Raw genomic sequence first — 15,752 nt, forward strand, 5'->3', positions numbered from 1 at the left:
CAAGAAATATTTAATATTTATTTTTCCTTTTGGCATTCGGATATTAGTTCAAATATTACTCTCTTAGTGTTGTCTTTTCTCTCTAATTTAAATATGTACACCCCTGACCCAAATCTTTCTGTTATGTTAGGGTATTTTCATTAATATAATATATTATTAATTTAAATTACTTTAAAATTTTAAATATGCCTACTCTATGTCTTTCTGTCTTCTCTATTATAATTTTTCCAGCAAAAACTTTGATTAGAACATAATAGGCACTTATTAGATATTAAGAAAGTTAATGACATGCCTGGCTAACTTACTATCACTTTGCCAATAATTATGGCTTTTATTAATCCAAAATAAGTAAGATAAACTTCTCCTTTAAACTAAATTCTTTGCAACAAAGAAAAACTGAGTCAATGAGTGTAATAGTAGCTTTGGAGAATGTGAACAATATTCTTGGAATTAATTATATATCTTTGGAAGTAATGCTAAGAGACAGAAGATATCTCTTAGTACTTCATAAAAGTAGATAACAGAAATTATAAGACAAATTAGGTATAACTTCATGGTCAGTTATGATCATGTAAAATGAAAAATTACATTAGAGAGATGAAATTTTAACAGTGGGATTCTGTTAATTAAGTTAGTAAGTGGTTCTATAAAACTTAAACATAACCTATGATACTTTGTATGTTCTGGAATAAATCATAGTTTTAAAGGCTTGCATAAGACTAATGTATAGCTCAAAAATTGTGTTTATGCTTACATGCAGTAACCCCGGGTCCAATTCCTGATGCTCTGTGGTCATATGAACTCTGCTGGAAGTGTCCTGTAACTATAGAGTCAAGAGGAGTCCCTAAACATCAAAGGTGTTTCCTCAAAAAATAAAGAGCGTGCACAAAAGACAAATGAGAAATATATATACATATATACTTATATATATGTGCATGTGTGTAGAACAAGAGTTCCAGAAGCACAGTTAGTAGAATACAAAAATAGAATATAGTGCTTAAATGATTTTCAAACAAATATAATTAGTGCTTTCCCATCTTTTTTTTTTCAATATTTTCTGATCAAACTGGTAAAAAAATAAATCTGGAGAAATAAAAATAGTAAAAAAAAGTAGAATGACAAGAAAATGAAAAGATGGGTAATACAGTTTAGAAAACTAAAACAAGCTGTAATTGCACAATCCTTTAAGGGGTCATATTGATTCATGTAGAAGTGGAAGCAAAACGTTAAAGTTCAAAAATAAGAAAAGATCTTTTTGTTTTTGGTTTTGGTTTTGGATCACACCTGGCAGGTCTCAGGGGTTACTCCTGGCTCTACACTCAGAAATCATTCCTGGCGGACTTGGGGGATGCCTGGATTCGAATCACTGTCCTTCTGCATACAAGGCAAAAGCCCTACCTTTATGCTATCTCTCCAGCCCCAAGAAAAAAACTTTTGAAAGCACAAAGGTCCTTGAACAGAGGTTCAAGTCCTCTGTGGTAAATTTCTAAAGCATGTTAGTTGGAATATAAAAGGATGTGCCATGAATATGATGATAGGTTGAAACAAATAAATAAAAAACTTTTAAAGCAGTCCCTTTACAGAAATAATTTGAAATACATAGATAAATTGAAGCTAAGAAAAGGCTTCTCATTATTGCAAGATATCACAGTTTATAACGTACAATATACTAAAACTTCCTAAGAAATTATTTATATAAACTGTGCTGTTTCTCAAATTTACATAAATATATTTTTTTATCTTTTTACTTTTAACATTCTTCAATTAGAGTTTTGAAAAATATTTGAGGAAGTTCTGTTCTGGGGACAGGTGGTGAGGTTTTATGTTTATGTCTCTTCAACACTTCCTAATATTTTAAGTGAAGACAAATAGGCCTATTTTTCTCATCTAGAGTCAACACTAAGCTGAGCGAGAAATGGTTAATATGATGAATAATTGAGTCAAGTTTTAAAAATATTATTACAGGTTGAAATATTGTATTAGAAAGATATCATTGTGTTCCAAATTCATCTCAAAAGATAGGACACACCTGGCTTAACAGTGTTATGTGAACAAAATCTAGAGTTTATTGACTATACATGCATTGGAGCCAGAAACATGTTGCCCTTACAAAAAGAAACAATGCAGTAAAATTTTTACACTGAATTGTTTTTGCAGATAATAATGCAGCTAGACAGGGACACTGCCAACTCTATTATGTTTTGTACTGACCAAACATTTGGAAGCTGGTGTTTAAAGATTGGCATGTGCTCTGTTGAGGATTATAGAAAAGTTAAAGTATCTGGACGTTGCATCTCAATAATAACAAAATATTGGAAATATTTTGTCTATATAAAAAAGTTCTTTCATGAGATTCCATGTAAAGAAAGGCCTTTCAACCTTTAAATTTCAAGATGAAAGAGAAAAATATTAACCTAAGTTTATGAGTTCCTCACACTGCTGAGTATATTTAAATCAGGCTGGATAGTCATCTCTCCAAGATGTGGTAGGTAGAATTCCCACATTAGACTCATACTATCAGTCTGAGTAATCTTTAGGTATCTTCTATTGTGCATTTCATTATTTTTTGGTCATGTTTAACCTTGTAAGATTTCCATATGCATTAATATAAATTATTACATATGGAAAAGACCCAGAGATAAGCTCTGCTTCTTAGAGGTGAGAAGCAAAACTCATAAAATTACTGTTCTTTTATTTGCCAGATGTTTCCTATTGTGCAAAAGCTTAAATTATCTACTGAGAATTCCATGAACAAAGTGATTATGTTTGACATGGGTTAATAATCTAGTAAAAACTGAAAAACAGAAAGTCAAAATATGAATGCATTAAAAAAACCTACATTCTGAACAGAATATCAGGGAATTGGAAAGTCTTACAGAAAAAAATGATTAGTAAACTTCTATCAAGCTGAGTGTTATATGAGAATTCTAATAGTCAGTAGAGGATTATGAGGATTTGTTCATCCTTTGCTTGATATAGTTATTAATTTGTAAACTATACATGCATATATATACAAGATAGCAGGTGGCAAAGTTGGCAATTACAAAGTCAGAAAGGTGCCAATTTCTTATTGTTTTGTTCCTGAAAACCTAAGGACCACATGGGAACCCATTTCCCCACAACCTGAGATATTTCAACTTTAAAATTGTATTTAAAAAATAACATAGGAGGTTATGAAAGTATAGGGACTCTGCTATCTATTTTAATAATAAACAACTACATTATTCATACTTGGAGCCTAATATAACAGGAAATACTTCTTCCATATAATGTAATATGGCCATGGTCTCAAAGTAAGCATATGAGTGGTTGCAGAAGTAATTTATGCCAATTTAGTACTACTCATCTCAGTAGAACAGAGAGTTTAAGCCAAATGTCATCCTAGATTTAAAGGAAACCTGATGACACTATTCTCTCCCTAGGTCACTTCAGAATAATTTCCTGGTATTTTTTTTATGCTTCTACACTTACACCTAGCTCCTCTGAATTGTTTCCCTGGGCTAACTCTGCACCTCATTTCAAAGACTGTCCTTAGAATAAGAAGTGTCCTTTTTATAGGAAGAGGGAGCTGGAAATGCCTGGGAGATACTGGTCAGCAGAGCAATTTTAGTTTATAAGTTATGCTCTGTAAGATAATTTATATAATAGATCCTTTGCTTTGTTTATCCACCCACCCCACCATATCTCCTGGAAGAGCTTCTTTAAAAGATCACCTATAGAATCTTAGAAACAAGTATTTTAAAAAAAGAGCCCTCTAGGGGCCAGAGCAGTGACACAGGCTGAAAAACATTTGCCTTGCATGCCTAACCTAGGACTGATGGTGGTTAGATTCCCCGGTGTCCCATATGGTCCTCCAAGCCAAGAGTGATTTCTGAGCGCATAGCCAAGAGTAACCCCTGAGCATCACTGAGTGTGGTCCAAAAACCAAAAAACAAAACAAAACAAAAGTTCCCTCTAGCAACCATTAGGAGAATAGCATGTCTGAAATCACATAAAAATAAACATGCTGGACATAAATCAAAGATAATTTGTTTATAAAAGAGGGGCAATAAAGTCTTACTTTCGTGCTTAATAGAATTCCTTCAGAAACTTATATCACAGATCATCTTAAGCTTGAAAATATAAAGTTTACTAGTACAAAAATAAGTTATCATATCATTACTCTTATTAATATGTTAATGATATTTTTTATTTATTTTTCCTTAGTGGAATTTTTCAGAACATAGTATTTCCTAGTTTGAAATTTTCCTATCTAAATTGTTGAAAATTTGATATTCAAAATCTATCTTATCAAAAAACCCAAAAAACCAAAATATATCTTATCCCCTCTGCCTTGTCAGAATGTCTTTGACATTCACTATACAGTTTTGGATTAAGGAAATCTCTATGAAACTTTCATTACATACAAATTTATTTGAAAATATCATGAGAAAAACCTTTCTTTAAAGAATAATTATTATTGTAGCATTAGAAATTTTAGTAGATGAAAAATAGGGAAGTATATTTTGATAAAGGATGTAAGATTCCTGATAAGAGAATCATTACAGAAACTTCTGTTCTGGTAAGGTTCGGTATTTCACCTTTCTAGAAACCCTGAGTGACACAAGGCGTTTGAAACATAGAGTACAAGAAGGCAGACAAAAATTTTTATTCTTTATTTTATGACTTATCTATCATAATAAACTGTGACATATTATTTAAAAGTTATCTATTTTGAACAATAACATAAAATGTATAAAGTTGATGTCTGTTTTTTGTTTACACACAAGCTATTTACTTTTATATTATTTTGGGGGAGGTTTATCTTTCAAGCAATGCTCACTAAATTTCCTGGAGATTCACAGTCCAGTTAGTCAATAGCTCAAATTAAGGGCCAGATAATATTGCTTTGTTCAGGCCCTGTCATGGTTGTCATATGCTACCTGAGAGGACCTCAGATGTTCTCAAGGCCTGCGCTTGGTGATGTTGAAGGCCATAGAGTGCTGGGAATAGATTCAGAGATAGGAGCATGCAAGCTATTTATCCTATTCCTAGTAAACTACACTGTCAGGAATAATATCCACACAGCACTTTTGGTCATTAGAAAAATTAGTCAGACAGACATTAATGAGAAAGAAAATAGCAGGTCAACTAATACTTTTAGGATGAAGTTCTGAGCTTATAAGTCAAAAAAAATTCCATTACTCTTAAATTACAATTCACATAGTCTAGAATTGTAACACCATTCGATAGATAGGTTTTATATGACTTAAACACATAATAAATTTTTGAGCTTATATTAGGAATTATTAACTAGGAATAGTTATATACATGAAAAGACTAGTTACATCTGCTTTAAATCTTAGCTCTTTTTATTATATTTTTTATTATTTTATTATTTTTGGTTTTTGGATCACACCCGGCAGCGTTCAGGGGTTACTCCTGGCTCTACACTCAGAAATCGCTCCTGGTAGGCTCGGGGGACCATATGAGATGCCAGGATTCGAACCACTGTCCTTCTGCATCCAAGGCAAACACCTTATCTCCATGCTATCTCTCTGGCCCCTTGTCTCTTTTTTATGCATTAAGAAACAACTAATGAGTAAATATAAAGAATTTTAAATTAACAAAGAATGACTCATTTAAGATATAAGCATTTTAAGTGCTTTTATTTAATTGATGTTTGATAATTTCCTTTAGCTACTAATAATAACATTTTTGGGGGGGGCACACCCTGTGATGCTCAGGGGTTACTCTTGCTATGCTCTCAGAAATTGTTCCTGGCTTGTGAACCATATGGGACCCCTGGGGATCAAGGTTTGTTCTGAATAAGCCACATGCTAGGTAAATGCAATACCACTGCGTTATTGCTTTGGCCCCCAATATTAACATTTCTAATTTCATTTATAAACTTTAAGAGGTGGAATAATATTTTAAATGTCTACCTATAATAATTTCAATGATATAATAAAACATCATTATTGACATTTATTTAAAATTGATCCTTAACTTAAAAAATTACACTAGTCAACAACTCAAAAGTAGCAGCTGAAAATCTGGAATTAAACTATAAGCTAGACAACCTTGATGGAAGCCATAATGTTGTCTCTTTAAAATATTGCTCTTTCTTAGATGTTAAAAGGGACTGGAAGTGTTATGATCTGAAACTACTCTCAAATAGGATATTCTATAATTAGGATGGGTTCTAAATTTAACTGTGGACAATCATTTGTTTTAGCATTATTTATTTTTTATGTTGGAGCCAACAACCAGCAGTGTTTAGAGTTTATGCCTACCTCTGCATACAGAGATTAATTCTGGTGAAACTCAAGGAACTATATTCATTGCTGGGAGGTAAATTTGGCCCAAAGAACGAGAAGTTATGCAATATCAAATACCTCTATGAATTCCAGAAAAGAAATTAGCCTTTATTTACATATTGACTGTTATTTCTATCACATTAATTTAGCTTTTAAGATTATGAACAATATCAAAGAGTGGGATAAAGATAGGAGGAGATATTTTCTTTCATCATGCAAAGTTCTATTTCTAAAATTTAGTAGACTCATTGAATCGACTTCAACTATTTTTTGAAAACTAAGTTAGGGCAGAGCTTCCTTCTTCACTCCAGATTCCTACTGGTACTGGGCTTACATCCCAGTATGAGTGGGAAATTAGCATTTCATTGAATTATGAGTTAAACTCTGTGGTTTCAACTGATAGGGAAGGCAGCTGCCAGACCATTGGCACAACCATACAGTGTGAAGGATTGTAGAAAAAGTAAGAAAAGCACATAGTTGTCTCTCTGCTTTTACAATAATCATGTCCTAGGAAGATACTACAACTAGTACTTAAAGTGTAGACATACAAAAAGATTAAGCCAGCATAAACAGGATAAAAGATATGTAAGCTTAAATTATCCCCACAAAATCAGTGTAAAAATTTTTGGGGGGTACACACACTGTGCTCAGGGTTTACTCCTGGCTCTGCACTCAGGCTTTTTCCTGACATTGTATGTAGGAATGAATTTCTATGGGGTTCATGGAACAAGGCTCCTGTTAGGAGAATGTATTCTAGTAATCCCTTTGGAAAACAGATGCTACTCAGTAAACTCAGAATGAGATGTTATATGCCCAGCAATTCCACTTTTGGCTATCTATCCTCCGAACAGAAAAACATTCATTCTTTTTTTTTATTTAAACACCTTGGTTACAAACATGATTGTGGTTGGGTTTCAGTAATATCAGATGACACCCCCCATCACCAGTGCAACATTCCCATCACCAATGACCCAAATATCCCTCCTCCCCTCCCCGCCCCTACCTGTACTCTAGACAGGCTTTCCACTTCCCTCATATATTTCATTGTTAGGATAGTTCGCAATGTGGTTATTTCTCTAACTAAACTCATCACTCTTTGTGGTGAGATTCATGAGGTCGGCTGTAATGTCTAGCCCTCCTCTCTTTTGTTTCTGAAAATTTTTCAGAAATGTCTTTCATTTTTCTTAAAACCCATAGATGAGTGAGACCATTCTCCATCTTTCTCTTTCTCTCTGACTTATTTCACTCAGCATAATAAAGTCCTCGTACATCCATGTATAGGAAAATTTCATGACTTCATCTCTCTTTCAAACTTTCCAAGAGGAACTACTACCAATCCTGGCAAGACTCTTTCATGAAATAGAAAAAAACGGGAACACTTTCAAATAGCTTTTATGAAGCCAACATCACCTTGATACCTAAACCAGACAGAGATGCTACGAAAAAAGAAAGTTGCAGACCAATATCACTGATGAATTCAAATGCAAAGATCCTCAACAAAATCCTGGCAAATAGGATCCAATGCCTCATTAAGAAGATCATCCACTATGATCAAGTAGGTTTCATCTCAGGAATGCAAGGATGATTTAACATCCATAAATCTATCAACATAATACACAGCATCAACAACAAGAAAAATAAAAATCACATGATCATATCAATAGATGCAGAGAAAACATTTGATAAGGTCCAACACCCATTCTTGATCAAAACTCTCAGCAAGATGGAAATGAAAAAACATTCATTCATAAGAATGTATGCATATCATTATTCATTGCAGCACTCAGTACAATAGTTAAGATTTGAATCAACCTAGTCTTCTGAAAATAGATCATAAAGATATTTTATATATACAAAAGCTGTAAAGAATGATGAAATCAAGCAGTTTATTGCAACATGAATGGCCCTGAAAGATATTTTGTTAAATGAAGTGATCCAGAGAAGAATAAAGACAGGCTGATATAGCTTATAAGTAATTCTTAAAGTAACTGGATAAGAGGATGCAATGCTATTAAAACGGGGCTCATTGGCTAGAGTAAGATAATCATTGGCTCAGAGTAAGAAGAAGGAAAGAAAAGTATTAAATGAGAGGGGAAGTAGAAATAAATGGGAAACAATGTGGGGCAAGGATCAAGGTTATCAAGGTACAATGGCAGTGTTAAGGAATGGTAGATTTAAATATTCAAACCACAGAGTCAACAACACTGAATTAAAAAAGCTGTATGTCAAGATGGCAGGCTGTAGGGGCAGGAACATTCATGGAAGTAGGTACATAGACACTGGTAGTGAGAACAATGCTGGAACATTGTATGTCTAGAACTAAACTATTATTAATAACTTTGTTAATCACAGTTTAATAAAAATTTTGATTATACTATACAATCAAGTTATTTTCTGCATGTAATGAAAATCAAGCAAGTCTATTCATAGAAAATATTATATAACCTTTTTAGTTTTCTTTCTAGTATCTTCATTATTTTATGAAAGTGCCAAAAGTCTTCATTAGCCTAGGGAGGGGATAAGAGAACACTTGATAGTGCTTATTCCCTCTGTGATGGTAATGGCTTGTATGGTGGTTGGTTGAGTTTAGCTCAGCAGTCACCTAATATGGTGCTCATGGGTCACTTCCAATAGTGTTTTTAGCACTATGAAGTGATCGTGATCAAATGCAGTCTTCTTGAATGTAAATTATGTGCTCTAGCCATTTGGACCATCTCTCTGATTGTGGGTTTCTTTTTCCTTCTTTCTGTATTTCCATTAAATGTAAGTCTTTGTTATATTTGTAGCTACCAGAACTTCTACATCTTATATTTTGTTGTTCTTTGTTTTTTTTTTTTAGGTTGCTTATTTGGGGTCACACATGAATATACTCAGGACTTAATACTGGTTATGTGCTAAGGAATCATTCCTGGTGGAACTTCAGAGACTATGGTATGCCAGGGATTGAACTTTAGTCAGCTGAGTGCAAGGCAAGTTCTCTAACTTTTGTACAATCTCTTGACTCCTATATCTTATCTATTAAGAGATCACATAGAGGGAGATTAGAAACAAGGAGCTCTGTGCTATAGTTCATGTAGTGGAATTTCCATAGTAAAGAATAATGTAGCATCTCTCTTTAGCAATCACTAGATGTAAGTATGGACATAGTGTAAGAAGTAAATATAAAGAAAAAACATTAAATTCATGGTAAATCAACGTAAGTGAAATAATAGATTTTTTTCCTTAGAAAGGAGAATTAATCTTTCAAAAATATTTAACAGAAATAGAGAAACATCATTTTTATATCATTTTTGGCTTTCCTTTAAAATTTAATCTTTCCATTTTCATAAATTTGTAAGGAAAAAGTAAAAGGTTGATAAAACAAGGTGAAAAAAAGAAAATGAAGAGAAAAAATATTGTTATAGAAAAGTGGGTAGAAATAAAGATTTCAAGACAGCATATAAATCTCCAATGAAAGAAAGACAGGACAGCAAATATTCCCTTTTAGTATATTTTGAATTTCACTATATCATAGTGGATAGATTCTGATGTTTTGGAGGAAAGATCACATTTCATTATTCTATAACTTTCCCTTTAATTTGCATACCTTTGTTAAATGCAGGTATTGTATATAGCTACATAATTTATCTAACTGTTGAGCTGGAAACTTCTGTTATTTTTGAAATAACAGAATACAATGTTTTTGATATTTTTATTTAGCACTTATAAAATGAAACTATTTTCAAGAAACCATGTGCCAACAGAAACTTTCTTCAGCCATTTCTATAAAACAAAGCCACACATAGCAAAACGGTGCCAAGTACACTGAATAAATATGTTTTGCCTGGTAAAAAGTCATGCTAAATAGATTGACTAATTTTAAGTATAGACCAATAAACCACCCAGGGACAAATAATAGTTGTCACCATACTCTGTGATGAACATATATTAATATTATTGTGAATATTCATATATATCTCAACAAAATTAGAACCCAATCCTAGGAATATACTGCATAGCACAGTGTCTATAGTTCATGATTCTATATTATTTGTATGAAAGTTTCTAGGAGAATATTTTTATACTTCTACTAGGATAATATTTTATAGATGTATGTGGTCATGTATGTTAACTTTAGTGGTAAATATTTTAATATATATGGACAGAAACATTTTATTATTTTATATACTTCTATTTAAGATGTTATATGTGAAATATATCTCAATTACAAATATTATGTTAGTTAAAATATTAAATTATATAATATGTTTTATGAATAATGTATAACTACTAAAGTTATTTATTTAACTTACTATTTATTAACCTTAAAATATATTTGCATCCATGCTTATTTGCAAATTTGAAAGGAACTGCAAGAACTCTAAAATATATATCTATGTGTTAGCATAAATTGTTTATAAGTGATTAGTTTAAAAATTTACACATTTCTGGGGCCAGAGCGATAGCGCAGCAGTAGGGCTTTTGCCTTGCAAGAGGCTGACCCAGGTTTGATCCTTGGCATCCCACCTAGTCCCCCAAGCCAGGAGTGATTTCTGTGCACATAGCCAAGAGTAACCCCTGAGCATCACTTAGTGTGGCCCCCCAAAACAAAAAAATATATAATTACACATTTCTCTAATTTCTAGAGAATTTGTAACAATTATTTATTCTTTCAAATGTAGGAAAATATGTTAAGGTAAGTATAGTTATATACATTTTATTTCTGAATTAAAAAAGTACTAACCCACAAGATTTTTTCCTAATTATGATTACATAAATACAATTGATTTTTATATTTTAAAAGGGGACAATATATCATATTTTTCATACCAGAAGACACACATTTTCCTCCCTAAAGATGGGGGAAAATGTCTGTGCATCCTATTAAGCAAATGCCATCTGGAGCTAAGTCTGAGTGCAAGGGACATTTATTTTTTGTTTTAAATTAACGAAAATATTTAAATTATTTTATTTTCTGATGTTAAAAATAAAGTTAGGTAAATGTGTGTAACCAGCTGTGGACTGGCATATTGTAAATATACTTCAGCCTCCAGAATGGTTGTTACCAGCTGCCATCTCCTGACATTTCTTGCTTTCCCTGTCTAAAAACTATGTGCATCATATGGTCAGATGGTAAACAGAATTAAAAATAAGGTATATAAAATAACCTATTTTGATATAGGAGAGTAAGAAATGAAGGAATAGGATCCCTAATAAAAGGGGAAAATTAAGATGAGCTCTATCTCCTATGTTGGTGTTCTTGCCACTGAATCTTCAGTGAATACTAAGTCTGACATGTAATTTTTTGGCTGATAGAAAAAGTTATTGTTGTTAGATTATTTTTTACAGCAGATGATAACTACAATCAAATTCTGGACAAAGTGAAAAATAAATCACCTAAAAGAATTTAAGAAATCAAATATCAGATTTTTTACCTGGAGGCCAAGTTACATTAGAATCATGTGGATGACCGAAATTCAGTAGATAAACATTTTACCAGAACAGAAAATAGCTGCTGGAAAATGAATGGGACTTTTACAAAAAGAGCAAAAGGAAAAGAAAGATTCACAAATTCTATGCCTATATTCTCTGAATCTTTGGGTAATCTATGAATTATGACTTCATAAATATGATGTAAACTACTTACCTAAAAATTAAAAAACAGTGAACAGAAGATTGAGCTGCTTTCCCATAGACTTATTTTGAATGACTTTAATTAAAGTGAAAATTATAAAACTAAATAATATGATATAGTACATAATTCCATAATGTTATCATTGATACCAAGGGTTCAATCCAAAACACTTAACACATATAAGAACAAAAAATGTGGGACGGAGTGATATCACAGAGCCAGGATTAACTCCTGATCACTGCAGGGTGTGGCCCAAGAACCAAAAAAAACAAAACAAAACAAACAAACAAAAAAACAAAAACCGGGAAATTCTTAAGGCAAAAGTGAAGAGATATTCCATTTCACTGCATAATCGTCACACCTTTTCTCAGTAAAAAAAAACATGTGGTAATTGAATGTTGATCATAATACTTAAAAGATAAATAAAGAAAAAATAGATAAATCGATGGCTTTTGGAAGAATGTCTTGTCATTCACTGTCAGTGTATGTTCATTGTCAATATGTTTTGCAAATCGATTTGTATGGTTTGTTTAGAAAACTAGCAGCTTGATGGTAGTGCCATGCAACATAGACCTCAGATGCAGAAAGACCTCAGATGCAGAAAGAGCCAATAGGTTGGTGGACATGTAATAAGGAAGTCATGTGAAATGATAAGACTAAAGTTTTCTTGTAAAAACTAAAATGTACAGTTCTAATTTCAGCAACGTGCTGAGCAGCCAGCTTTGCTCATTTGATAGTTTCTGAATGAAGTTATGTCAGCAATGAAGTGAAGCAACTTCTCCATGTAGATAAATGAAATTGGTAGAATTCTCATTGGTCGAATAGGTGTTCAACAGGTGCTATAGTCATTGTATATATGTACAAACAAACTTTTAAGACCCCCTTAGGCTGTATCTAAATAATGAGTGCATTACAGGCAGTGATGACCAATTGGCATTTGCTAGATATATATAAGCTACTGTCCTTGGAACCTCTGTGGATAGTATTGATTATGAATTAGGAACACATATGACAGGAAACAAATATAAAGAGCTTCAAAACGACCAACAATTTTTGAGACTGGCCTTTCTCAGCAGTGCATTGTTACTCTGGTTTGGTGCTTGCTGGAAGGACAGTTACCACAATGTTTGGGAACCGTTAAAGCCAACTTTTGAAATCTGGCTTTTCTGAATGAAAATCTTCCATTCCCATTCATGTGCTATTATTACAGGCTCAAGACAGAAATTTTTAACGCACCAGATATATCTAAATAATGTGCACTATAGCTGGCCAACGAAGTACATAGAGCTTATGTGAATGACACTTAGAACTGCATGTCAGGTAATCAAAGCTATGATAGAAGCACAGAATATTCAGATATAAGAGATGAAATTTTCTAAGTATATAACTATAAAATATATAAAAGTATAAAATTATACTGAATAATACTGTAGCAAATTTTCTCAGGTGTATTAGCTTAACTCTGACGCGCAACTCAGTAATAACTAATATGTTCATTTCTTTTTCAAGTTGAAAATAAACTGTCAGGAAGAAAAAATATTCTTTAGTTTGGTATATTCAATTGTAACGAGTATTTCTCACATCCTAATCTTGTTCCAAAACAGTTTAGTAATAAATGATTTATAACTAATACTGGTGCATTTTTCTAAACCTCACAAAATGGTTACACCCCACCATTTTGCCAAAAAGAAAAATAGACATAAATTCTTGTTTATGCAGCAAAATTTGGTTCAGACACTATAGGGAACTGGGTAGAACTAGAGAATACTAGAGGGAATTAGGGAACTAAAATTGTATAAAATACAAATAAAATTAATAAATATTTTTAAAAGAGCCAAAGAACAATTAAAAGAATAAAATTAAATTCAACGTACACTTTGCACGAGTCTGTGTATGGAACAAATATGTATTTACAATACTTAGGTTGCATATTTAGAATTGCAATAAAAATTAATTCCAAAACAAATAAAATTTTAAGACTCATCACAACTGCTTTTAATTCAGAATTAATTTTAAGATGTTAGCTAAATATTTCACAGCATTCTATTCACCTCCATATTTAATAAACAAATTCGCTTGTAGGTCCAATGTATGGTCAGCAGTAAAATTTTATTCCATTCAACATAGTGATTGTATTACGACAGTTCCCAGGATACAACATTTAATGTACCAAATGGTGACACATCTATGGTCTTGCTAGAAAGCTCTGGATTATATGTGATTTCTTGGCTGTGTTGAAGAAAAATATGGCACTGATTTGTTTTGAAGTCATGACCACCTCAGTTTCCAGAACTAAATTATCCTTGAAATGAATCGTTAGGTAAGTCTCTAAAACAGTAGCCTGTGTTTTTTTTTTTTTTTGTTTTTGGGCCACACCCTGTGATGCTCAGGGGTTACTCCTGGCTATGCGCTCAGAAGTTGCTCCTGGCTTCTTGGGGGACCATATGGGACGCCGGGGGATCGAACTGCGGTCCATCCTAGGCTAGCGCAGGCAAGGCAGGCACCTTACCTCCAGCGCCACCGCCCGGCCCCGCCTGTGTTGTTCTTATCCTCCCATAGAATATCACCGAAAAATATTCTCAGTTAAAAAAAAATGACTTCCACAAAAATTGAGTTTATAAAGAATATAAAACATCCACATACAAAATCAAAAACCATTATTTCTATGTTGGTTAACCTAACTCTGCTTCATTGGATATCTAATTTATTCTTTAAGATTTAGTACAAAACCAGTAAAATAGTTTTATTAGCTAGCATAGTGCCTATCTTATGTCTGTTGAATATCAATAATCTAAAATTAAAACTTAAAATTGATTCATAAAAATTTTCCTTTACCTTTCAATTGGTCTATATTATTTCATCTATTAAAATTAGACTAATTGACTAATTGAAGTGAAAATATAAATATAAATGCCTCCTTTGTTTTTGATCAATCAATAATTTATAATGAGGATAGAATTTTTAATATGATGAAACAAGTTGTTTACTTCAGACAAATATGGACAATGAAAACCTAGGACAGAAGATGATCTTTTCTTTCTTATAATAATTTTTATATTAATGAAAATATAAAACCTAGGTAATCACGGACAAGTGGCCAGAACTTATTAATGCAGAATGTTTTTATATTTCTGCCTTTGTGTGTATATATTTCTTTATCACTCCAGCTAAATTTAAATACATTGTGGTATGCCTAAAGAAACCCCCATAATTTAAGCAGTCACTTAATTAATACATCCCCTATTTTCATGGAAATGTACTTTTTTCCATATTTAGAGTTATCCAGGAGCAGTATGGCTTCTATAAGCAACCAACTGTAAAAAGGATCCTGATGAAAGGAGATATCATATATTTGTCACTAGTCCTGACAACTGTCACCAATAGTCTGACAAACTACTGTTAAAAGGGCTATTATTCTTCTGGTACTGGGTAATATGTGAAACACATAGGTTACTCAGACTACTTTTCCTCTTGCAAAGTTCCAGTCTTCTTTTATTCCCTTTTCTACTATTATTTCAAAAGATCAAGTGCATTATTTAGCAGAGACAGTTTTTTGTAACTTTATATCCTTGTAAATTCTATCAGAACAAGGAGACAAAAACTAAAATGCTTTACAATAAAAGGAAAAGAAAGTAACCTATGGGCCAAGTTGTGGTTCAGCAGTAGAGTTCATATCTCACATATTAAAACCCTAAATTTTATTCCTACCATTGTAGTAAGTAAAACAAAAACAAAAAATATAACTGCATTAATCAGTGTTACCTTATGACCAATTACACTGTATGCTGTTTGGATACATGGAAAATTTAATACTAAGTTATTTATAGAAACATATATAT

The sequence above is a fragment of the Suncus etruscus genome, chromosome 13, assembly GCF_024139225.1.
Source record: "Suncus etruscus isolate mSunEtr1 chromosome 13, mSunEtr1.pri.cur, whole genome shotgun sequence".
Lineage (NCBI taxonomy): Eukaryota > Metazoa > Chordata > Mammalia > Eulipotyphla > Soricidae > Suncus > Suncus etruscus.